Genomic DNA, 26,622 nt, shown 5'->3' with positions numbered 1-26,622 from the left:
TAATTTAAGCCGTATGAGTTAACTCCTACTTCATAACAATTGAATTTCCCTTTGGGGATCAATAAAGTTATTGCTATTGTTATTGTTATAACAAGTCAGAGCATCAGTCAGACACGTGACACATAGAGAATGTTTTATGACTGTTGATGAAGTGCAGGAGAATTGGTCTCACCTGTCTCTGATTGTCCCCAGTGTATATAGTCTTTGTCTTCCCCTTTGAGTTTGCTGGTTTGTTGTCGTGTTTACGTGTGGAACTGAAGTCTTTGGTCGTGTAACCTTTGTGATACCTTCTTGAAGTTTTTCTGTGTTTTCCCCTGTGAGTTTTGGTTAAGATTTATTTGATGGACTCTGCTTGTCTCTTGTTGTTGGATTTCGACTTGGACCTTTCCCTTTGGATTATTTCTTTTTATCTGGATGCCTCACAGTAAGCCTTAGTTGTATGCCTTTTGATGTTTTTGCTTCATTTTTTGTGTCTAAATAAATCGCCTTAGTCTGCACCTGGGTCACCTTTTGTTTAATTCCAAACCCTGACAGAAACTACATGTTTAATATAATATAGGTCTACTGTTTCAAAGTCTTGTCTTTGGCTTAGTACTATTCTATGAACACCACCTTAATTGGACTTTATTGCTCTTAAAGGGATAGTTCGGTTAGCACGTCCCGTGTATTGAGAAACCGGCCGGAGTGCTGGCACGGAAGCTTGGCTATATGCCTAGGGTCACTTTCACATGTAATTTGTCCACTTATAAGGACGTCTCACCTAAAAATCAACAGTGGTTTCAATTTTACGCCTCATTTGATTATTTCACCGCGTTTCACTTCACACTAAGAAAGCCTCGGATCAGCTGTTTCTGTCAGCGGTTTGTAGAAGAGACAACAAACAAAAGAAAATATAATATTCTGGAAACGACAAAGTGCCGTTCATAGTGGGGACCAGAGGACATTGTTTTCCTTCATGCCCTGACACACTGAGACAGTTAAACACCTGCACTGAGACAGTTAAACGCCTGCACTGATCATTTTTCTGAAGAGGATTATACAAAACCGAATGATCCAGCTGGACTCTTGCTAAAGAGCAATACTGTACCTAACCATCAGGAAAGCTAGCGTCAAATAATTGAATGAAACAACTCACCAAACAGCTGAAGTTTGCCCCTGTCTCTCTGTCAGCCAGTCTCATCTGCAAAAGTACCTCCTCTGTGTTCTCTGGTTCATAAAAGTATCCTCTAGTCTCCACTGTGAAGAGCAAGCAAGAGTCCGGCTGGATCATTCGGCACTGGTTTTGCATAATCTATTGATTTTTAGGTGGGAAGTCCTTATAAGTGGATAAATTACATGTGAAAATTACCCTATCTGCAGCGGCATATAACCTAGCTTCCAAGGTTTCTCAACACTGGGGCCATGCTGACTGGCATCCACTGTATGTAGCACACTTACTATTGATATGTATCTCATACAAGCCCACTTCAAACAAACTGAACCATCCCTTTAATGTCCCTCTGAGCAGTTGCTCTGAGTCTTTAATGATTCCAGGGATGGGCTTAAATAGGAGTTGAAAGCTCGGTTTTGCTTATGTAAATGGTAAAGTGGAGCTTGTGCATCTGAATGAGATGCAGAGGGCCGTGACAAAGTGTCGGCATTTGAAGACTTAGGAGTGAGAACGCGCTGATGCTGATAATTTAGGAAAAATACTAAATACAGCTGCAAGACTCATACTGCAAAACTGGAAGAACCCTAGGTGTCCCACTGCAAAGGAATGGACTGATATGATTAAGATCTCATCATATGAACACGTTAGGAAGAGTTAATGCCGGGGGGCGAGCAACAGAGAAATGGGGTCACTTCTGGCTACATGTTAAATTTAAGTTACATACAATGATAATGTGAATGATTGTATATCTTTCATGTCCACGGTTGTATTTTATGTTAATAAATGGCTGTCATATTCTGTATAAATGTCCTGTACTGTACCTGCGTGATGAAATGCTGCATTGTTTAAAATGTTCAAAAATCAATATTTTCAATATATATAGGACAGCTGAAGAGAGACAGGAAATATGGGGATTAGAGAGTGGGGGGTGACATGCACCAAATGATCGGCAGACTGGGAGTTGAACCTGCGATCAGTGTGTCAAGAACTGCAGCTTCTGTACACGGGGCACCTGCTCTATCAACTGAGATAAAACCAGCACCTAAGAAAGAAAGTTAACTAAGAATGTTAACTGTTGGGTAACAAGAGACTCCTTCGATGGCAGAGTTTGAAAGAGCCCAACCACTGCACCTCTGTGACAGACAGGGAGCCGTCTGCTCACCAGTCAATGAGCTCTGTTACATTCTTCAGCAACAGTCTGTTAGCCTGCTCCTCTCTGCCAGCGCCCCTGCTCACAGAAACTTCTGTGGGTGGCCTTCCAACACGCACACACCTTCAGGAATGTTGACACGATATAATCAGAAGGTTTTCATGATATAAATACGAGTCAGCATGCTTCACCTGATGGTGAGATACGGTAAAAAAAGCAATCAAATAATCCCCCTTCAGTGAAGTGTGGGGGGGTTGCATTTGTAATTGACGCATGTGATGAGACTAATAAGCTCCCCTGTGAACGCATCAAAGAACAAGGGGGAGATAATGAGACTTTTTCTATCTTTATATAACTCATAATCAGTTTGCCTTTTTCCTTTTTTCCTTTTGTGTCATAACCTTCAGCCTCTCCTTCCTTAGCAGATCTAATGGAGGTGCTTCCTACACGTGTGAAAGAATGATCCCATATTTCCATACCACATAACAACCTTCATGGTTGATGTCTTCTTTGATCTCGCTTCATGTCAAATTGTCTTATCTGCAGTGCTGAGAAAATGAGGCGCACATACATAAATGATACTCTTTATCTCCAAACAGCCACTTAAATGTAATTTTTATTTATATATTTCTGATGAAACAAAGATGTGACATATTGATCATTTACCCAACATACATGCTGTGAGGAACTGATTATTCTTAGGCTGGTGGCCGCGTGATAGGACGCCGGCCAATCATTTGCTTCTGGAGGCTGGGCCTTTGTGCTGTGCCTGCTGCAAAGTCTAATTAGTAAACCTACAAGCCATCCCTAAAGAGTCTTTGTCATAATTAAGTGTGACTTGAACAGATCTTGTTGGGCCATTATTCTACGGTGCAGGCGAGCACTGCTCTGAGTTAGCTGAGGCAGACTGTTCAACATGTAGGGAGACTGGAGACAGTTGTAACAGGGTACAGTACACTCACTCCATTAGGTTTCATTTCGTGAAACTGCAGACATCATTAACATGTCGACACAAGCATTGTTTAAAATCTGGATCAAGTATATGAAATGTTAGAGTTTTATATAACAGTAATAGTTTTCCTGTTTGGAACTAGTGTGTTTTTCCGGGATACTTGATGTTCATGAGAGTTGGTATACACGCACAAATTCAAGAAATCGTTGGCAGCATTCAAACCTGCACGAAGAGACCCCAATGGATTTAACCACTTAACCACTCGGCCACAACAGCCACAGTTTTGGTATAGTGTAAAAGTCATAGGAGACAAAAGATTTCCGAACCTGTTTTCTAATCACACAGATTCATCCACACTTCTAACAAACAAGCATGGCTTATCAAGATCATGACTCTGCTGGACTCACCTTGAGTGAGGTCATGTAAGATGTCATAAATGCAAGAAAATGTTGTTGGCAGGATTCGAACCTACACGGGGAGACCCCAATGGATTTCGAGTCCATCGCCTTGACCACTCGGCCACAACAACCTTGATTCATGCGTGACTTCAGGTGTTTGTCAACTTTCCCTGGGCAATATTGACTCTTGTATTTGTTGGACATTTTAACTCCTGTTAGGGATAAAGCAAAAATTCATGGTGGTATGGAAAGCTGTATTTTTGAGTTGGAATTGAAAATCCAGCCATGAAGTTATTAATTGGCTGTTGAGGAACAGCAGGAGTGTTGAACCTTTTCAGATTATTAATGTTATATTAGGTTCATTAATGTTGGCAGTAAAATATGAAAGACATCATTGTTGGCAGGACTTGAACATGCGTGGGAAGCCCCTAATGGATTTCTACTCCATTTTCTTAACCACTTGGCTCTTTACAACTTTAGTTGTTTGTTTGTCAGCCTTTACTGGCTAATATTTACACATCTCTGTTGTTTTTGTTTAAATTTTAAATTTTGTTAAAGCCTAAGCAGATAATCATGGTGGTTCTAAGACAGCTGTAATTTTGTGAAGCCATCTTAAACTGGTAAACACCAATCCAAGATAAGCCTCTTGTTTTAATAGAAAAATTGCATATCCAAGTTATTCTTGCCCTAATCCCAAACTGGTATAATGTAGAAGACAGAAGAATTTCAGACCTGTTTCTAACCATGTCTCCAACATTGACAAACAAAGCATAGCTCTGATGGCTGGGATTTGAACTTCGCTCAACTGCTTGGAGCACAGCTATGCTCAACACTATACCACCACTAGAGACAGACTTAGCTGCCAACTCTGCACTTCATCATTCACAAGTTGACTGAGGCAGGAGGATGTGAGTGTGAAAGGAACAAGGAGCTAAGGGAAAGGAGAGAAGATAGGGAATATATAAATCAACGCATCTGGAACTATTGTAAACTATATTCTTCAGCAAACAGTTGAGTGACTTGGAAGCTATCAGAGTGAATGCTCTTTTCATATTAAGTTTAGAATAAATCAGAAGACTTTTTAGTTCATGGTATAGGATACCTGGCCTCATTTCCACCCCAGTGTATGGCATGACTCTACTGAACTCTATCTCGTCCACTAAGTTGGATTTGAAGCTTCAGTCCTTAGGACGATTCTACACTGTGGAAGAGAAGATTTGACAGACGTGATTGTCATGAAAGATGGCGGAACCATATGAAAGAAATTGTTGTTAGCAGGGTTTGAACCCTGAGCAGGAAGACCCCAATAGACTTCGAGTACAATCCCTTAACCACTCGGCCACAACACCCACATTACATGAGCTTCTCAGCTGGGTTGTCTCAGGTGTGTGTCCGTCAGTGTGCCCTGATTCATACTGACACATCTCTGTTGTATTTGTTTAAATTTGTCTTTTGTCAAAGCCAAACTGGGGACAACTATACATCCCTTGCTGAAGATAAAGAAGTAGTGCTAACTCAGCATTTACCCTAAGTTGACTGAGAAAGGAGGATGAGGGTGTGAAAGAATCCAGGAGCTAAGGGGAGGGAGAAAAAAGAGGGAATTTAGATCAACATGTCTAAATGACTGGGCCGCTATGGGAGTGAAACTGCACATATTTAATCCAGAACAATTCAGATGACCTTGTTATAGGATACCTAGAATTATCTAAGCCTAATTTTACCTCATTGTATGGCTTGGCTCTACTGGACCCAACATGCTCTTGTTACCAGGTACTTCTCTAGATGTTTTTCTCTGATTCTAAGCTGATCATCATAATACAGAAATCAAAGTAACCCAGGCTTCATCTTGTCCACATCTCGAGTTGAATTTGGTGTTTCAGCCTTTTAAGATACTCCATGGCGTTTCAGGAGCTGCAAACCTTTTTTTATTCTTCAGGGTACGTGATGGTCATAAGTGTTGGCAGAAACACATGAAATGTCATCGTTTGCAGGATTCGAACCTGCATGGAGAGACAATGAGTTCGAATCCATCGCCTTAACCACTTGACCACAATAACCACATTCACTGAGCTATTTCTGCACATCTCTGTTGTATTTGTTGGAGATTTTAACTCCTGTTTAAGACAAAGTACAAAATCATGGTTATCTAAGACCAATCTAAGATTAGCCTCTTTTAATATGGGCTGTGCAAGTTGGTTTGGCCTTGATCTCCAAGTTGCATTGTGTAGAGGTCATAGTAGTAAAAATATTTTCAAACATTACTCTAACCAAACTGATACATCCACAAGTCTCCATGCTGGTTCAGGTTAGACGGTCATGAGAGTTTGTAGAAACATATGAAAGAAAACGTTGGCAGGATTCGAACCTGCGCGGGGAGACCTAATCTCCAAGTGGCATTGTGTAGAAGTCATAGTTGTAGAAAGATTTCCGGACATTATTCCAAGCAAAGTGATACATCCATGTGTCTCAACGATAGCAGACAAACAAAGCTTTGCTGTGCTTGCTGCAACCCAGGTCAGAGAATACTGACAGTATGAAAGAATGAAGAAGCTAGGGGGAAAGGGTGAAAAGTAACTGTACAGATTCTTCTGCAAGTGACTGGGCTGCGAACAGAGTAGATACTGTGCATCTATGAAGTTATGAACAATTCAGAAGGCACCAGTGCCTTTTTCCATTATGATGAATGGCTTGACTCTACTGACTTCACCTCGTCCGCTGACTTGGATTTGGAACTCCATTTCTTGGCAGCTAACAAAATTCTAACTTTTTCCAACAGTTTAAGTTACAAGATGGTCATGAGAGTTGGTAGAAACACCTGAAAGAAACCGTTGTTGGCAGGATTTGAACCTGCGCGGGGAGATCCCAATGGATTTCGAGTCCATCGCCTTAACCACTCGGCCACAACAACCACACTCACAAAGCTTCTTCTACACATATCTTTTGTATGTGTTGGAGATTTTAACTCATGTTAAAGACAAAGTACAAAATGGTTTTCAAAGACCGATCCAAGAAAAGCCTCTTTTAATATGGGCTGTGCAAGTTGGTTTGGTCTTGATCTCCAAGTTGCATTATGTAGAAGTCATAGTAGTAAAAATATTTTCAAACATTACTCTAACCAAACTGATACATCCACAAGTCTCCATGCTGGCTCAGATTACAAGACGGTCATCAGAGTTTGTAGAAACAAATGAAAGAAAACGTTGTTGGCAGGATTCGAACCTGCGCAGGGCAACCCCAATGGATTTCGAGTCCATCGCCTTAACCACTCGGCCACAACAACCACATGCACTTAATAACTTCTACACATCTCTCGTTGTTGGCAGGGTTCGAACCTGCGCCGGGAGACCCTAATTGATTTCGAGTCCATAACCACTCGACCACGATAACCACATTCACTGAGCTACTTCTACACATCCCTGTTGTATTTGTTGGAGGTTTGAACTCCTGTTTAAGACAAAGTATGAAGCAAGTGCAATTTGGTCTGGCTGTGATCTCCAAGTGGCATTGTGTAGAAGTCATAGTAGAAAGATTTCCAGACATTATTATAAGCAAACTGACACATCCACGAGTCTCAATGATAGCAGACAAACAAAGCTTTGCTGCGATTGCTATTGACTTCACCTCATCCACTGACTTGGATTTGGAGCTCCATTTCTTGGCTGCTGAGGAAATTCTAACTTTTTCCAACAGTTCAGGTTACAAGATGGTCATGAGAGTTGGTAGAAGTAGATGAAAGATACTGTGCCCCGATCTCCAAGTGATATTGTGTAGATGTCATAGCAGTAGAAAGACTTTCAGACATTGTTCTAATCATATTAATACATCCACAAGTCTCAATGCCGTTTCAGGTTACAAGATAGTCCTGAAAGTTGGTAGAAACAGATGAAAGAAACCGTTGTTGGCAGGATTCGAACCTGCGCGGGGAGACCCCAATGGATTTCGAGTCCATCGCCTTAACCACTCGGCCACAACAACCACATTCACAAAGCTTCTTCTACACATATCTTTTGTATTTATTAGAGATTTTAAAGACAAAGTACAAAATCATGGTTATCTGGTTAAGACCGATCCAAGAAAATTCCCTTGTAATATAGCCTGTGCAAGTTGGTTTGGCCCTGATCTCCAAGCGACATTGTGTAGAAGTCTTTGTAGTAGAAAGATTTTAAAGCATTATTCTAACCAAACTGATACATCCACAAGTCTCCATGCTAGCAATTGCTGCTAGGAATCGAACCAAGGTCAGAGATTAATGAGAGTTTGAAACAATTAAGGAGCCAAGGGGAAAGAGTAAAACGTAACCTTACAGATTGTTTACAAATAGCTATGTGACTAGGCAGTAGATACTGTGCGTCTATGAAGTTATGAACAATTCAGAAGGTTTAGTCACTGTTACAGGATATCTAAAGGTCATTTAATGGCCTTTTTTCCATTGTATGGCTTGACTCTATTGACTTCACCTGGGCCACTGACTTGGATTTAGAGCTCCATTTCTTGGCTGCTGAGGAAATTCTATTTTTTTCCAACAGCTTAGGTTACAAGATGGTCATGAGAGTTGGTATAAACACATGAGAGAAGCCGTTGTTGGCAGGATACGAACCTGCGGGGGGGACCCCAATGGATTTTGAGTCCATCGCCTTAACCACTCAGTCTCATGAGATAAGGCCCATTTTAAACTGGTGAACATCAACTCAAGATAAGCAAAATTTCTCTAGGCATATAACCTAAGTAAGTTGTTACTGCCCTGATATTAATTCAACCAAAAAATGTCTTTGAGGTTTATTTAGACTTAATCGAAGATGTTGCTCATATTTACTAGTTGATTTTATTTCATTTTCTTTGTTGATTGTGCCTCTTTTTGTCATTATCAACTTCTGCAACCTCTATCAACTTTATTTCTTGATATATTATCAAAGTATTTGCTGATTTTGTGATACACTTCTATAAATACAACATTAGTTAGCATAATACTACTTTAGGAGGGACTAAGACAATTGAATTATTGACACACCTGGGTCAGTTTACTACCTCTGTACCAGGTGAACAATGTACTGCCAGGGAGAGTTCTACAGTGCTGTAAGTCTTTGAAGCAATAATTCAGAGACAGCAGCTGCTGCACCGACATGCTGTCCTCCATTTTAATAGTAGATGCAGTACCTCCAATGTTTGATGTTCTTAATGTGACTTAATGGCTCCCTTTTATATAATAAGTGGGTCAGGGTACACATAGAGGCTGGGTTGGCCTATGAGATCAGCAAGAGACTTTGATCTTTAATAACCCTTCCATACACATACTGTATCTTACTGTCTCAGAAGGTGGAGCTTCCTGAATCCATGGACCCCAGTGGACTAAACAATATTCTGCTCTGACAGGCAACTTGAAAAGGTTACAAGGATTCAAGAAGGAGCGAGAGAAAGAGAAGCACCATTGTACTGTGGCTGTGATGCAGTTTTGGATTATTTAAGTGGAGGTGTATTGATTTCAAATTCAGAACTGTGCTCGTGAAGTAGCAAACACTCTGACAGAAGCTGTTTGAGAGCAGTTTATATGCAAAGAAACGCTTTCTCTGCATTGTGTTTATATGTAGCCTATTTTAAATTCATGTTTCTTGCAGGTTCAGAGTTGAGGTCTGATATTTAGTGTTGGAGTTTGCTTTTACTTCATTCATTTTTGCATTCCAACGATGCTCTCTTTGCTTTCTCAGTCTTAATCTCTCCCTCCCTCTCTCTCTGGGTTTAGTCTGTTGGGTTTAGGCCTTTCTAGCCTGTTAAAAATTGAACTGTTTCCAAGGAGGCACTCGGCTCTCTGGTGAGCCACAAGTTTGCAGCAGAAAAGGAATTAGGACTTCAATATGCATGCTGCGTGCCACCAAAGACACATCTATAAACATGATGCAGTCTGATGTTGCCAAAATTTTCTCGCTTCAGTGTTTTCAACAGTGAAAGAGCTTCTTCTGTAGAATCAAATGTCCCACAATGCAAGGCAACAGTCTGGGACAGTTTTCAGACGGTGATGAATATGCAGCAGATGAGTTTACATTCACTCTCATTCACCGTCTGTGGTGAAAAATATGACAATTCCAAGCCATTTGGAATGCGTCCTGATAAAGTGTTATCTTTGCCAATTATGAGGATTGAGCATATACTTTTTTCTCTTCGTCATTTAAAGGTATTACTAAATATAGCCATGTTCTAAAAGTTTATTAGAAACTATACAAAATCAGGTCTTCAGTCTGCTGAAGGATTTCAGGTCATACTCTTATATTTATGTCCTGTTCAAAATTAGCTGAGTCATCTTACTTTAATACACTAAGCGATGCCCTTAATATTACAACTCCCTCAATATTTTGATTACAATATTCGACATAAAAAATTTAGAATCAGTAGGCACATGACTGGATTTTAGTATGGTAAGTACATTTGTAGTCCAAGTACTATTGACCAATCACATATCAGCAGGCTTTGATGTATGCAAGAAAAACAGTTTGTGCAATCACGCCATCTCGGCTCCTATCATTGGTCCTCTGACGATGTTTCTGCTTCTTATTCATCTCTATTAAGAGACATCTGCACGCGAGTGCAGCTAACAATTCATTACAAGTCAAAACATTTCAAATTAAGTGACAAATTAATTTGACACTGTGTCACTAGAGCAGCGTTTAGATTTCCCTGACTTCCTCAAATGCATCAGAAATGATCGATGTGACGTCCATTCAACAAATAAGCATTTTAAAAGTAGTTTTCTTCTTCTCTTGAGGACAGACTAGACCAGAAGGTTGCATTTTTACGTTTACAAACCTGCATCATGATGGTATTTTGGCAAACTTTAGACCTGTTAATAAAAGTAAATGACAAGAAAATGTTTTTTTTCAGTTTCATACAGCTGAAATTAGTAAGTTACACAGAGGCTGCACTCAGGCTGTTTACAGTGAAACTAAGACTCACCAGAAACAGATGAACAGGTGCTCCAAGCTGAAACAGACCGCTAGGAGGAGGGGCAAATTTCGCCTGCTTTTCACGTGAACACACTGTTGCTTCTCAAGTTGCTGGTCTGACTGTAAACAATGCAGCGCACAGAAAAGGAAGTATTGGGTGGAAGTTGTTTATCACTCACCGCTGGCTAAACCGGAATGCCTGAAAAGTTTGCCCTCACTCCCAGAGGCTATCTCTATCTCAGACGATAGCCGATGCTTCGGAGATTGCATTTAGAGTGATTCTGATGTTGTTGCTTTTGCCTCAGTCATAGCTGGTGGACGTATTCTCGTACCCGAAATTCACCTTCTACTACTTCCTGGCTAAAAAATGTAACGTTATGTTTTTTGCAAAGAGATTCATCTGGTTAAAATAGCGGCCTTTTTTCTCATACGTAAATAATCTTACCTCTCCTTTACTTTATGTATCTTTCCCTTATTTTATTTAGTGTTTTTGTTTGTGTTTTTTCTAATCTTTCTCTACTTCTGAAAGTTAGCAGGAGGAAGAAAAAGTTATTAAATTAGATCCAAGCTGCATTCTGGTCCTACATTATACATATTAATGATGGAAATGGAGCAGACGAAATAAAATCTTTTCCCTTTTCAAAATAACTGACTGTCAATACTTTCAGAAACCTTTTAGGAAACATAACGCACACAAGAAGCACTCATCACATACTGTTCTGCTTCCTCCTGCCCTCCTCTCTCCTCCATTCTCACTGCTATTCTTAGCCTCTCTCAGCGTCTTCAGGTCCTGTCTGGCCGCTGCGCTGTCCAACACAATCAGCTCTGCATCATCATGTTGTATTTTCACAGCCAGCCCTCTCTCCCACCTTTTCCAGCTGTCAACAACAAATTATTGTTTGTTCGTTTTTTTTTTTTTTGCAACTCTTTTGTAACTCTCACTTTCAAAATCGCTTCATGTCAGCATCCCAGCCGACCTTCAGCACCACATGCTCGCCGTTCTGTCGGTGGTCCGGACATGCCTCGGTGGTGATTTATTAAGCAACTGCTCACTGCTGTAGAGGTTGTAGTCGCTTTAGGTCGACGGTATCAGCTGAAAAAACTTGTTTCATTTGGAGTAATGGCTGGCTTAGAGACTAAGAAACACTAAAAGCTATTTTAATTTGATTTAAATGCAATAATTTGAATAATTTTAATGACTTTTCCCGCATTAGACATTAAAACTTATTATAGCAGGTGTAACTAATAACATTAACAATATCTCAGAATCCATAAGCTATTCCTGTGAGTCAGCATGCCCTGTAGCATGGCCCTGAAACTAGCAGACAAATATGGAATACATCTACCATTAATGCCATTAGTTACACCCATGCCTCTGCAATGACATGTCAAAATGTCTGCTGGGAAAAAGCTATTTTGAATCTGTAAAATGCAGGTAATTTGTTGAAAATAAGTCTTGCGCATTTTAAAAGAGTGATTAAGATTCAAAAGCACAACATTAAAGGAGTCAGCTGGTTTAAACCTCGCTGAGCATCCATCTACGATATGTCAGAGAAGCCGAGTGACTTTCATGCTTTCGCGACAGAGGATGTTCCTTTTGAGACACAATAAAGATCCAGTTTAGAGCCTTTATTTCAGCCTGACATCCTCCATCTGTGTTTTCACTTGAATGCAATAACCAATGCCTTACATCATGCTGTCACAGATTGTGTCAGACCTGCCACTTCTAATGAGCCTGTATCTCCATAAAATGTTCAATCAATCATATCAATTGTATGATGTATTACAAGCAGTAGTCGACTATGAAAACGTGGACTTTGAACTTAGTTCAAACCACCATGACAATCACAAAATCATAAAACATGGACAGCAACAACTTATTTCATGAGATTTACTCAGTTTCGCGTTTCTTTGAGTCTGTTTCCAACGAGACAAGTGTTACAGGGGTCAGAACAATTGCTGATTTACATAAGAAGAAGAAGAAGAAGAAGACGAAGAACAATTGTTTTACATTCGGCTAATGTAGCTCTCACCTCTCTCCTTCTTATCTCTAATCCTCGGCCATGCGCCTGATGTTCGGTTTAAGGCATCAGAGCGAAACTTAATGTGACTGATAGAAACAGGTACAGTAGATCTAATGTGATATTTCAGGCTGAAGCTGATAATAGAATACGAATTCCAGCAACTTTATAACTGCATATTTTTTTACTATGTGCCCACATAAGCGTCTAGCTGCCTGAGTGGAACTGGCCGAACAAATGGCCAAAGAAAAGGCCGCATCGTGCATGATGAAACTTTCACAGACTGCTGCCTCTTAGAAGACTGTTCATGGTTAGTCTCTGAATTCTCGCCGACATGTTCCCTCATGCTTCATGAAGTACTTTATTGTGTTTTCATCATAAGGGCTTCTATGAATTCATTGTGATTCATGTACCCTTACTCTAAAGTGTTATTGCACTTACCATGAACAGGCCTCATTGTACATACCATAATTTCTGCTTTACTTTAACAAAAATAATGCTTTACTTTTGTGAATCTTTGCTCTGTGCTGTATCCATGAACCCTCAATGGCAACAGAGGATACACTGGAAAGTGTTCTTTTTTATAAGTGTTTGATGTGTAACAGGTGATCAAGGATTTCCTAGAGAGGCTAGTGTAGCTTGTGGCAAGTACGTGCAGGTGAAATTGCCACTTGAAAGTAAAACCCTGCAAGCCTTGTCCTCTATCGATCCGGTTCTGAGGGGCTATTTGGATGCAGGGACTTAACTGAAGCAGCTGGCTGGAATCATGAAACACCTGGTACCTAAGGAAAAAGACATCACTCAGGAAATCATTAGATATAACAGTGACTCATTTGTCCAGTACCAAGAGGGAGACAAGATGTTCACTCGGTGGGCCCATGTAATGAGCACCAGATCCTTAGTGGGGTTATCAGAGTTTCAATTACAATGTTTCAATGGCCTCTGGTACCACATGGAACACTTACACTACAAGCTCAATTATGAACATTTCCACCTTTGATTCAATCCAGACAGCAAAGTTTGCCATGAGGCCGAGGTGCATGACAGCTTGCATGGTGCTCAAGAGAGACGATGGAGAGGAAGTTTGACCAGTTGACATAACACTGCCAGAGGTTTGACTTGAGGTCTGCTGGAAAAAGGGATACAGCACAGAGACATAAGAGGCTGTTGGAGAGAAGAAGGAGGCAGGTGGAGTGTGGGTGCAAAAAAAAAAGTGCAAGGCAGGTGGAGTGTGGGTGCAAAAAAAAAAGTGCAAGTACACCAAACAGCATGACTGCAAAGGTAGAGGAAAAAAGCACAGCGGAGACATGTAGCCAAGCAGAGGAATGGTGGTGCAAGTAAAGGATTAGGGTTAGTTAATGGGAAGCATAATGCACTTTAACACACCAAAGTACTGTTGGACTTATTATGGACTAAAAACTACTTCACAAGGGAAAGAAATACATTTTAACCACCACTTCTACAAAATTAAACTACTTGTGAAAATGTTTTCCTCCAAATCTATTTCAAACTATGTTGTGTAAATGATACTGATTAGTTTTTTATTATTATTCTGAGAGTAAAATAAACTTAATTTACCACCGAACAAGGCCTATGGTACAATTTCATTTATTCAAGCATGTAACACAGGCCTCGTCACTTGGTTATACGATTTAAGGCTGTAATTTATTTCAACTTCAGAGAGCCTTCTCTCTTTTTCACTTTTACATTTTTGTGCCCAATCCTTAAACAAGCCAGAATCTCACACAGAGCCTCAGTCTCTGACATCATTTTCTTTTGACAACTCTTTCACACACAGATGGCAAAGGTAACTCTACCAATGTCCTGCCTTTGGGGGCAATTTGGGGTTCAGTGTCTTGCCCAAGGACATGTGACTGTAGCAGTCAGGGATCAAACCCCCAACCTTCCGATTCAAAGAGGACCAACTTTACGTTTGAGCCATAGCCGCCCTTGATGAGTATTGCATCTTAAATCAAATTCAGTAAGTCAGTAATCGTCAGTAATGACAAATAAATCACTTTTCTGAGCTGTGTTTAGACTTTATTTTAAGTTTTGGAGATCATGGCGTGACAGAAAACACTGACTTTCTTCGTCATGTCTCCTCCTGCTGACAAGATCCCATCAACAGGTTCATTTATGCACTCTAAACATTCAATTCTAAGAGTCCCCTGAAGATAGCACGATGGTCAATTGCTAAATCAACTTAGTAAGAATTTAGTTAAAACTTTTAAACACTGACTTGCTGTGGTAGATAAAAGAGCCCAGTTTAATTGGTGGGGGAAAAAAGATGGACGTTAGAAATAAATCGGGCCTAGTTATGTCTTTTGGTCTGACGACTTTATTAGGAATCCATTCAGTTTTTCCTCTTTGGTGCACAGATATGTCACCAGCAGATTATTGTGGAGGGAATGGGTTGGTGGAAAAAAAGGGGGCCTTGGAGTGTTTGATCACAGTTGCTCTCCCGCTGTGCAGATGGAAAGATTAATTTCCACATTAAAGATTAGCCTCTGTTTCCCCTCACTTTCCAAACTGCCTTAATGACACTTGCTATGCTTTTGGAATATATTATCAAGGGGGAAAGATTTGCCTTCCTCAAATATTGGATCTCAGTGTTCTGAATAACTAATATGGCTGTTTAAATGCACCATAGGATACTTTTCTAAGAGCTTGAGATGGTTTCGGCACATTTCCCCTTTTTTTATTGTCAGTTCGGGTTTGAAAAGAAATGTTCACTGACAAAAGCTTTTGTTTATTTTGGCATCAAAGTTCCGGGCTAGAGTCCAGCATTCAGCTGAACATGGTGTCAGTGTTTTGGTTCTAAAGGTCAGCCTGCAGAGACTGCTGTTAGTTCTATTACAGTACATAGTGATAGTCTGGTGAGTCTGGTCTTTTGTTTCTTTTCTATTTCAGCAGCGAGCCTTTTACATGATGCCAACCAGCTAACTATACAGGTGCCTTCTTTTAGCAAGGAGAGCTGTCTAAAAAGTAGAAGCCATTATAATCGACAATGATCTGCACAGCTTTCTGGACCTTAGGTTTTCAGTGGACATTGAAATGTAGCTACAAATAAAGTTTGACAAAGTTTATATGACACAAAGTCTAGGCGTGTATAAAAAGCAAATGAACTTCAAACATGTCTTGAATATTTCAAACTAACATTATGTGAGCCAGCTCAAGTACCCTTGTAAATTTGCATCCAACCAACTAGGTTCATTGATTGCATTCATACAATTGATACATTTTTTCTTTTTTTCTGTCTTTTGCATTTCTGCTTTATTGAAGACAGCACAGCTGAAAAGAGACAATAAAGGCAGATGTGAGAGAGAGAGGGGATGACCGCTGTAGTAAGAACTGAGACTAAATACAGAGGGTGCACACTCCACCAGGTTAGCAACGGGGGCGCTCCATGTAAGTGATTTGTTTGAATACATTTATGTTGAAATACAGTGCAAAAAAAGGGAATAGTAGTAGACAGATAAAATGTGACTGAATGTAATTTCAATATTTACTCTCAATATTTTGTTCCTTTTTTGGTCTCCACCAACTCCACAAAAAATATCTGGCTCATTGCCTGCTGCTAATACAGGGTTTGTATCAAAAACGCCCCTTTTACACTGCCAATACAAGGCGGGGTTAGTATGCTCGTCTTTTGTGTAAAACGCACAGAGGCGGAATGGTGGGGCAAAGTCGTTCCGCCTCTGAGCCAGCATCTGGAAGTAACAGATGTAACAGAGGCGGAATGGTGTCAGTGTTAACAGTGGATTCGGCAGGGCGGAACAGAAATGTGTGTGTGCACTGTGTGTGTGTATGAAGCATGTGCTTTTTGTTTACATGACACGCGTCTTTTGCTTCCACAACGCAATGTAAAAACACACAGTGGGGCGGCTTTACACGGTTGTTGCTTGGTTCAACATAAAATGGCAAAGGCGGCATCACGAAGAGACAACAAGAGATGTAGTCATCATGTATTAGGAAGGCCTTGACCTTTTGTAAAGCTACATTTCTCAGTCAAAACATTTGCATTTGAAAGACATTTACAAAAACAATAATTATGAATTAACTGTAATATAATTTTCCTGTTACTCATTCAGTCTGTAAAAACATTAGCCACAATTATTTCTGAATCTGCTGTGTAGACAGGGACAACATCTCTTTATCATTTTAACTGCGTTTTGGCCATGCTAGCGTCGTGGCTCTGATCATTTGTTTACCTGTAGGTTGTTCTGTAATATCTCTACAACTATTTGATGGTTTCCCCTGAAATTGGGCACAGACATTAATAATTCTAAGATTATCAATTCTAAAAATGTGGGTTATCCTCTGACTTTTCATGTAGCACCACTGTCAGGTTGAACTTTTAGATTGCCTTTGTTCATGACTAAATACCTACAAAACTAATGACATTCCCATCAGCCCCAGCTGTACTCAGTATTTAGGGCTAATGAGGAAGTTAGCATGCTCGTAGCATACTTTAACCTAAACGCCTGCTGTGTTTTCGTGCAGCCACACAGAGCTGCTAGGATTGCTGTTTACTCTTGTTTTCATTTAAATGCAAGTGATAGCAGATGCACCCAGGTATGTATGACATCCACATACACTGACATCACATGTACTCCCTCTGTAGTATGCTAATGTCTAATGGATTAAAATCAAGCTACTTAATTATTTTTTCAAAAAAGGAATGTGTTCATTACTTCTTGTTTGTGTTGGTTGTCGTACAGTAGTCGCTGTCCTCGCCCTCTTCATTGTCATCTTTAAGTGAGGTTGTATGTTATGATTACACTGTAATCACAATGGAAACAAAAATTCATTAGGGGCTCTTGAGTAAACAATGGTTACTTCAGAATCCAATTAACTAAAGCAAACACAGTACATCACCAAGACCACGCTGTAAGAAATAATATCTGATTGAAAAGCTAAAAAGAGCAGAGTCTGACAGAACTGCAGGCCCCGGGACCAATCACACGGGCTGACTTCCCTTGATGTGCATGCTGCTCACGTGCAAAGCCTCCATGTAGGGAGAGAGAGCGGGGCGGGAGGGAGTTAAGGATGAGTTTATTTGGCAATCATGCCGTTTACTCATAAACAGGAATCCTTCTGATGTGATTCTCACGTGGCTTTCCGGGGGTTCATTCGAAATATGATTTGCTTTTAGAATATGCTGTGCAGTCAGAAACATTTGCAAAGGTCATGCTAATGTACTGCTTCCTGTTATTGCTCTTGTGCTGACTGTACACAAGGCTGTTGTATTCTCTATCTGTGAGAGAGAGAGACGACTGGCTTTAAATGTGCGCTTTCAGGGGACAGAGGTGACGTGCTTCCTAATTCACTGTAATTACCTTTAATCAATGCCCCTCACTGCCACTTTCCTTGCCTAATAGCTGCTTGTATAACTCTATAACTCAGTCAACATTGATTTATTGATATGCATTTGCTTTACTTGGGCTCATCTTCACCATGACAGACGTTATAAATTGATTTGGTAATAATTTGGTTAATGTGTCAGCACAACTACATTTAATACACATCAAAAGTGAGATTATCTTTCACTATCTTAACAAGCCTCATTGAAGGGGTTTATAATGTGGGATGACCAGCCTCGTATCTGTTGTTGAAGACACCAACTTAGGGCCCAATCAGACAGAGTGTATTTTGCAGGCTGTAAAACACGAGGCGCACCGCACTGCCTCTTTTGTTTTTTTTGTTTTTTTCTACTGATGTTAAGGCAACCAACGAATCATTAGCTGTCATTCACCTAACCGTCATATTGTAAACTGACAGAAGGTCCACCTCTCCTTTCATCCGATTGGATCAGAAAAAACGCCGATGACGTCGGGCGCTTTTCTGCTTTGAGTTGTAGCTTTTTCAACTCGAGGCGCTCAGAGCGTGTCCTCAAAAAACGAGGTGCACAGAGCGGAAAAATGTGAGGCGCTCTGCAATGCAAAAGCAGCACACAAAAAGTGTCCCTCTCATTGAATATAATGACAAAGAAGCCGCCCCCAGCTGCATTTATGTAATCCAACTTAATGTAATTTGTCAAAATTATACACTACCTGGAAATGGTCACTTCTCTTTGCTCAATAGAAGAATAACAGTACACTTTTCAAAACGTTAACAAATGTTACAGGAACACTCAGGAAAGGAATATAGCTTTAAGCTATTCATATTTGAGACTGTGGATCTGGATAATGGACTCACTGTGAACACTCAAGCTAACTGCAGGTCAAAATTGTATTGTGCACAATTCTGCTTGTGGAAAGCATTTTTGAATCAACAATTCCATCCATGCTTGTTATGGTGATAATATTTATGCTTGCATCGCTATTCCACCTGAAGGCCTTTCGACTCTGTGTATCGCAGTGCGCTGAGCCTCGTCACAGGTAAACAGGGTACCATTAAGTGCCCTAGGTGAGTTTAACATTTCGCAGCCCACAGCTCAAAAGGTATCAGTTTTTCTGTCACACAATATAATTTTTTTTTACATATTGCATGCCATTTTGCCACTCAGTTGTCCAGACGAGACCTGATGATTAGATTTGATATTTCAATAAAGATCAAGCTATTACAATATGTAAGGATATGACGACATTGTGGGGCCTAAGACCCCAGTCGGAGGGATTGTTGCCCATGGTGTTTTTTGGGGGGGGGGTGAAAAAAATATATTTTGATGCAATTTTATGCACTCTTCTTTGTTATGTTTATTTACATTCAAAGTAATTAATTTTCGTTCATAGACACAATACATATTTTCAGATAGATCTTATATGCTGCGGTCCATCTCTCCGTCTGTCTGTCTGCATCACATAGAATGCTGTGGGATTAGATGAGTATGACCAAATAATCAAACAACAGAATGTACAATAAATGCACATCAAAACATAAATCAATAGTTATTGAGAAGGTACTACAGAGGCCAACTTCTTACCTCTCCACTATTAAAAGATCGAGTTTGAGTTTTTTTTACCTGGATCTGAACGCTCTCACATCTTTCCTCTCCTCTCGCTTGAACTCGTGTAAGGAAGTACACAGTGAGTGAGTGGTTGAGCAAGTAAGAGAGAGAGAGAGGGAGCGATGGTAAATGCGAGCAGGACGGAGAGAATGGTCGGGAATGAAGGTGTCAATCTGGCAGCAGGCTTATATTTAACAACCGACCCGGGGCTACTTCCAAAACGTTTGAGGCTCAAGCCAGCGCCCTCCAGAACGTGGCGCCCTAGGCCACCGCCTCTATCGCCTATATTCCTTGAGCCGGCCTTGCAGGTGATACTTTCCTCACTCACCATTGCATCTTTTCCAAATTTGTAGGACGGTCATCTTTAACTAGCAGAAGGGAGCAGCACTGTACGTTGATTATTTATAAGGCTCTGCTGCAGAAACTACCTTGTTACCTCTGAATGCATCTAAAAACAGTACTTACAATGTCAAGTCACGGGGCATTTTATGATGAGCTTTTGCTCATACTGAACTTTAAAAAAGTAGGTGTAAATACTCTCCTGCATACAAATGGAATAAGCTCCAAAGCATATAAAGTTACACTATCGTCCTTCTCTTGAACAAGATTGTAGTTCTGTATTTACAAACAAACTTTCACATGCTATTTTATCATTATGTATCTGTGATCTATCTGTGTGTTGGGTGTGCTTTGCTAGCTTCTAACACCTTTAGCAACTAGCTCATGAGATGAGGAGCAACAACATGGGTCAAAGTGCTGATAGATTTTAGCTGATTAATGCTCGGCTTTCTTCATTAGCTTGTTGCTAACTTTACCTATGTGCTGGGTAGGTAGCACACTGACTTTATCAGAGGCTTTTCACTGACAATAGCTGACTGCGGCTGCTGCTGGAAACTGAACCAAACACAAGAGCTGCATTGGTTAAAACGACAACAATGAGCTTAACGATACTAAAAGTCCATGTCAAACGTTCTATTTGAGTTCATAACCACAAACAGCACCTCTCTCTTCCACATAATAATTTTAACTATTTTAACAATCAGAACTGGATTAGTGCAGCTCTAATTATCAAACACATCCTGTAGCATTGAAAGGGTTAACTATCAGCTTCAAAGAGGAAACCAGTTGTATTAACTTAACAATAGACTCCAGGGATGACCCAGTTTCATTTCAAAATACTGTTAAAATGTGATGTAAGAAATGAAACTCTGCAAACCTCTCTGCAGCATTAAATGGATACATTTCAATTCAATTCAGAGAAATGTCCTGACACTTTTATATGTGTGTGTATGTGTGTGTCATGATACTGTGAGCTTTAGAAATAGCATATAGAGATCATTTAAATCAATTTTGACTGAATTAAATAGATAAAGTACACAAGTGCAGTAGCCAAAGAATGCAGCTGTAAGAGGCAATTAAAGGTAATTAGACAGAATTATGTTAATGTAAGAAAGCAGTAAGACAATGAACAAAGCTCGTTCATTTCCTTCTTGCTCTAACTTAGCTTGCAAAGCAGTTTCATGTAAAACTGTTTGATTAGAAAGGTATAAACAAAAGAGGTAAACTGAGTATACTATCAGCATATGATAAAACCTGTATCTTAGTGACCCCATGACCTTTCAGGTTGCACCATCATCACAACATGATTTCAAGGTACCAGTTTGATCAACAAACAATCTTAACTAACTGTATTCAGAACACCTGAGGCGGAGTGATACACAACACAACAGTCCCTTTGATGTTATACTCTATATTAGCACTCATGGAATGCCTCTTGTCCAATCAGGTTCCTTAGTTGGAACGATCAATAGTATAATAACAAGACTAGATCAAAAGCTCATATGTGGCGGACTGCATCAGGTCAATGTGCGCTTTTGTGGTCAATGTGTTACAAGGACTGTCCTTATGAGGACGATGACAACGTGTTTGAAAGCAGGTGCGCGCTGTGGATGTAGGTGAGATCAATGGATGAGCAGTGGAAGAGCAGCCCCGCCTTATCCCCGAACAAAGTATCCAGAGCCGTATAGACAGAGAGTTGCATCAGTGGAGGTCCAGTATGCTCCATGATCCGCCATTGCAATGTCGCAACTCTCTCTCTCTACGGCTGTAAAAGTACCGTCACTCACTCACCCACTCACTCACTCAGTGAGTCAGTTACTCAGTCAGTCACATACAAGGGGCTGTGCCCGACGGTCAGCCAAAAATTAACTTTATCATTCCAAAACTTTTGAATTGTTGTTTTTTCAGGCCATTGCACCTCCATTGCATTCGTGCTCCCGGCTCGTTCCACCAGAGGAATCCCTGGGACAAAGAGGAAGTAAAGCTAATGATGGATTCAGAAAAAGAAAAGGCTTGCCTTACTTATCACAATAAAAAAAAAAAACAGAATTTTAGAGAGAAGGTATCCAGCCCTAAAACTTTTCACAGTAAACTTATTTACAACATTTCATAAAAACAGATTTACAACATGTCAACAAAACTTTAAGCGGAAGTGCAGTCCTGCCTGCTTCAAAATATAGAGTCTGTGCAATCCATGAAAGACTCCAAATGTACAATGCCCTGTTCATACAATAACACATCACACTACTACACATACACTGTATATACCTTATGTGAGTGTACATGTGCAGGTACATATGTATTTAAGATTATAAACTGTATTTATTGTTTCACCTGATTCTATTACTATTTTAAACTACAATGAGTCTTTAACTGCTAATGAAACAGTATCAATGTATTACTGATGCCACTATTTGACCTGCAAACTAGACCACCAGCTTTAACATCACATTTTCTATATAGTTATTTTTTAATGCCTGTGAGACGGGTGGAGCAACAGCACACTGACAGAAAAACCTTTTCCTTTGCAAAGTTTCAAAGTGAGACGTTGAACCGTTAAAAAGGAAACAGGCCAAGATTCTCTTTTAAGAATACCATGTGTGCATTGACAGGACAGGGTCAGCAAACACATAAGCTGTGGCACTTTGTCTACAGAGGCCAAAATTGATGTGGCATATAGTGTAAAAGCACTTCGAGAGGTTGGAAGACTAGAATAGTGCTAAATAAGTACAGTCCGTTATCATTTACAAAATACATTTGCAGGGTCATGGAAAGAATTACGCGTGAGAAAGCAGATTTACTCATGCATTGTATACTAAAAGTACAAGGGTGAAATACATGGAGGTAAGTAAACCGTACTCACAAACTACACGCACCTTAAATTTGTACTTAAGTACAGCACTTGGGTAAATGTACTGAGTAACTATCAACTATAGAACAGTGGCTATTATGCATACCTGACAGCAGTGTATTTATCACCATATCTGGACTCTGACCCTCATAATTGCTGTTTTTCATGATCATTTGTCTAATCTGAATAAATTAATTATATTTATGGAAAGTATAAAGAACAACAGGGACAAGAGGCTATTGTTCAGTGTGTCCAACCCAACATGTATCTCTCTTGTGCATCGCCTGTGTTGCTCTTCTTTCCCTGTGAAAACAGCAGAGCAGACAACGCAGAGTTCACTTTAATTAGATTTAACATGTGTTCTGACAGAGAACAATACATCTCATAGCATTTGCATGACAATGCCCTCTAATTGTGCCTTTGCTTAATTTGTTTTTAATAGCTAAGGCAGCGGTGCCTGATTATATTCAAAATGGATCACTGTCACTAAGCGCACTCCTCTCTCTCCTTCTCCCTCTTTTTCCTCCTTACTCTCTCTTTCTGAAAATTCAACCCCAAATGGCCTACATGGAGAGTTATTCACAAGTATCATTAACCCTCCTGACTCTTCATTGTGTTGTTTTCCCTTCGGGAAATGGAATCCACACTCATTTTGATGAAGAACTGCAGTGGCTCCTTTGTTTGGGCTGCAGATGGAGAGAGGCTGATGCTTGGCTGTATGAATGCGGTTGAGCCCTGAACTCCGGAGTAAATAGGACTGGATAATGGTCACTTTTCTCCAGCTCTAAAACCTTCTTTTATCTCTCTGTGCCTCTAAACCTAAATACGAAGCCACCATTTACTCTGGAGTGAGAAACTTGACCCAAACTTGACGTTTGCTGCTAAAGGACTGATCTAAACACACTTTGGGTGAGAAAACGTAAGTCCATACTTTTTGCTCTGGTCTCCTAAATGTGGTTGTCACATTCGCAAGGAAATAAAGAATGCAGATGATGACAGGTGGAGTCTGACAGGCGGTTAATTGGTGCTAAATAATAATAAAGTAGCAACAATGAAAGTGGACAGCCGTTATTCTGCTTGGTAATACTTTTCTAAGGTTCTAGATAGGATCCTCACTACCATTCGTACAAACATTATGAGGAGCATGTCGCAGCTCACCTTTCCTCCCTGAACATTTGTTTGGTGGCTTGTTCATCAAGCAGATGTGCAGGAAAGCTAATGTAGGTGCTTGTTAAAAGTGTGTGGCTCTTGTAGCCTGTTGTGCATTATTGGGTACTGTTCACACCTGGTCTTAACATTGCTACTGTTTCAAATGAACACAAGCCGACAGCTTTAGTACAGTTGTATACGCACATAAACCCATTCAGGACATATTGAGATGCAGTCGCCCAGACCTTATTCTAGTAAAAGATGTGATCCATGACTGTTTCATCACAGTTTATAATAATGCAGCGCAGTTAGGCTACAGACATTTCATGGCAATACATAACACAGATCTATCTGTATGTTTGGTACTGTTAACAGAGACACAAGTCTGTAGTATAGTCCATATATCCACTGATATAACACAGAACTGTAGAGGAGCATTAAAGAGTTTTAATAATGCTTCCTTAATATTCACACCCTCCCTCCCTGTTGCTCGTCCACATTAGCTCTCTCTATTTGTGCTGCATTAGTGAGCTATTATTAAGTGTTGTTTTTTAATATTAAACATTATGTACATCTTATTTGCATATAATGCAGGGATGTGAGATCTGATCACAAATGGCGATACTGCAGATGCATGTTAATGCAAAGTGTGAACAGTCGTACTTAGCTGCACACTTGTGATCACAAAGGACGCATGTTAATGGCAACAGTAAACAGGGCCTTTGTCAGAAGCCCTTTTTAAGTCCCACAGTAGCCTATTGCTGTAAAGATGACCTCTCATCATGCCTTTGCTGAACCAAACAACAGCAGCACAAGGCTAACCTGGTGTGCGATGTTTACAACAGCTTAGGTGTCTTGTGTGATATATTATAACATACTCGTCCCTCATCCTCTCCTTGGAGGGAAGGACTACTAGGACCTAACTGTCTTCCCAACTGAAGGGCATTTGGGCTTGCTTTAGGTAAGCTGCTAACTTCTTTTCCATCTTCCTCTTATTAGTTAGATGTAAGCTGCCTTTTAAATCCCCCTGTGGAGGGGCGTACACATTGGTATATTATTTATGTTATTCACCTATTCAAAGTTGTTGCAGAATCAGAGAAAGACACTGGTGCGTTTTAGGTACCGTGGAAAAAGGTTTGATTGTTAGGGTTACCCTAATCTCTATTTACAGATTCTACATAGCAGAATAGTCTACATAGTAGAATCTGTACTTAGGGATGTGGATTTCCGGGAAGGCAAGTGTTCTGGTTTATGTTTGAACTACGCTTGTAGTCCGAGTAATACTGACCAATCACTTATCAGCAGGCTGCAGCGTATGCAAGAAAAACAGTCCGTGTGGAGAGCAAAAGCAGGCGGAACGTAATTGGCCGTAATGACATCCCGGCTCCCATCAGCGTGATCTCATTTAGCTTCTTAATAATCTCTATAGACAGACATCTGCATGTATGTTTAGCTTCTAGATCTAACTAACTAGATTTAATTTTACTTGAGATGAATTCCCTTGACGCTGTGTCACAATTTCCCGATTTCCTCGAATGCATCAGATCGATGCAGCCTCCATTCAACAAACGAGCAAGTTTTCTTCTCCTCTTGAGGACAGACCTGACAAAGCTTGAATTTTTACTTCTTACAAATCTGCATCATGATGTTGAAATTTCAGCAAAGGTGAGACCCGTTAAAAACAAATAAATCACAAGAAAACAGTTTCACTTTCAGTAACAATGCAGCATGCTGAAAAGGAAGCTTGACAGAAAGTTGTTAATCGCTTACCGCCCGGCACGTTCACCGGTGATCCCAGAAGCTATATCGTCTCAGACTATAGCCGATGGGATCCGAGATTGGGGTTTCCCTAACGTTTAGGTTTGGAATTGTTATTCACAGTTGAACACATCTGCAATTCTGCAGTACTCTCCTTAATGCCTGCCTCTCAAACCAAAGCACTGTTTTGACATTCTCTTTGAGTAAAATGCAGATGAGGACAGGCCGAGGTTTTCAGGCATTTCATTATTACAAAGAGGAACAACAAAATAAGAATGCCAGTGGACAGAATTTGGTCAGACTGATGATGCCGACGACAAATCTCATCCCCCATGGCTTCTCAACACTCCTCTTAAATCCAAGAAAATATACAGACATTGCACTTTCTTCTCATTTGCTAAATTGTCGGAGACAGAACAATGCAGATTGTTTCTATGTAAGTTTAAAGGACCTAATTTCCTACAAATTATGAAATCAGATGTGGGTAAACTCACTCAATAGACCCCTCTCCATCTGACTTTTTGACCCTGAATGCATCACATCAATGGCTTCAAATGATTTTATGTAAAATCCATTACACTCTTCTTTCTATAATATACTTTTCTGTCATTTGTATAACAGATTTAATGCATTTATTCCAACAAACCAAGTGATTGAGGATTGAAAAGAAGATTTTTCAATGTTCAGAGCTCCTTGAGGGGTAACATTATGCCAACGATGAAAGTGTGACAGAACTGGAGCATGAGCTTGTATCCAGACAGCAGTATTGGTTAAAATTAATGCACTTACACCCTGTAGACGGGTGACTAAGAGATGGGTGACTAAAATCCAAGATGCATGTGACGGTCAGCAGACAGACAGTCTAGTGGGGTGGAGGCAGTGAACAGCTTGAGTCATCATTGATTGAAGTAATGGAGATAAAATTAAACAGTACCTAAACAATTAACCCAATCGCTAAATAACATGGATAAAG

At 40.2% G+C, this 26,622-nt stretch overlaps 4 non-coding genes across 4 annotated transcripts; all 4 read right to left on the bottom strand.

Moving 5' to 3' along the window:
- Positions 1 to 3,699: 3,699 nt before the first annotated feature.
- Positions 3,700 to 3,781, bottom strand: trnas-cga (transfer RNA serine (anticodon CGA)). The gene has a single exon. It is a non-coding gene; the product is annotated as a tRNA-Ser (tRNA).
- Positions 3,782 to 6,476: 2,695 nt separating this feature from the next.
- trnas-cga (transfer RNA serine (anticodon CGA)) lies at positions 6,477 to 6,558 on the bottom strand. The gene has a single exon. It is a non-coding gene; the product is annotated as a tRNA-Ser (tRNA).
- A 290-nt stretch (positions 6,559 to 6,848) lies between these two features.
- trnas-cga (transfer RNA serine (anticodon CGA)) lies at positions 6,849 to 6,930 on the bottom strand. The gene has a single exon. It is a non-coding gene; the product is annotated as a tRNA-Ser (tRNA).
- A 613-nt stretch (positions 6,931 to 7,543) lies between these two features.
- Positions 7,544 to 7,625, bottom strand: trnas-cga (transfer RNA serine (anticodon CGA)). The gene has a single exon. It is a non-coding gene; the product is annotated as a tRNA-Ser (tRNA).
- Between the last annotated feature and the right edge of the window lie 18,997 nt (positions 7,626 to 26,622).

The sequence above is a fragment of the Semicossyphus pulcher genome, unplaced genomic scaffold (genome assembly GCF_022749685.1).
Source record: "Semicossyphus pulcher isolate SPU_LCO1_2020_fin unplaced genomic scaffold, fSemPul1.0.p SCAF_18, whole genome shotgun sequence".
In the NCBI taxonomy this organism is placed as follows: Eukaryota; Metazoa; Chordata; class Actinopteri; order Labriformes; family Labridae; genus Semicossyphus; species Semicossyphus pulcher.
This window is presented reverse-complemented; position numbering and strand designations above follow the sequence as displayed.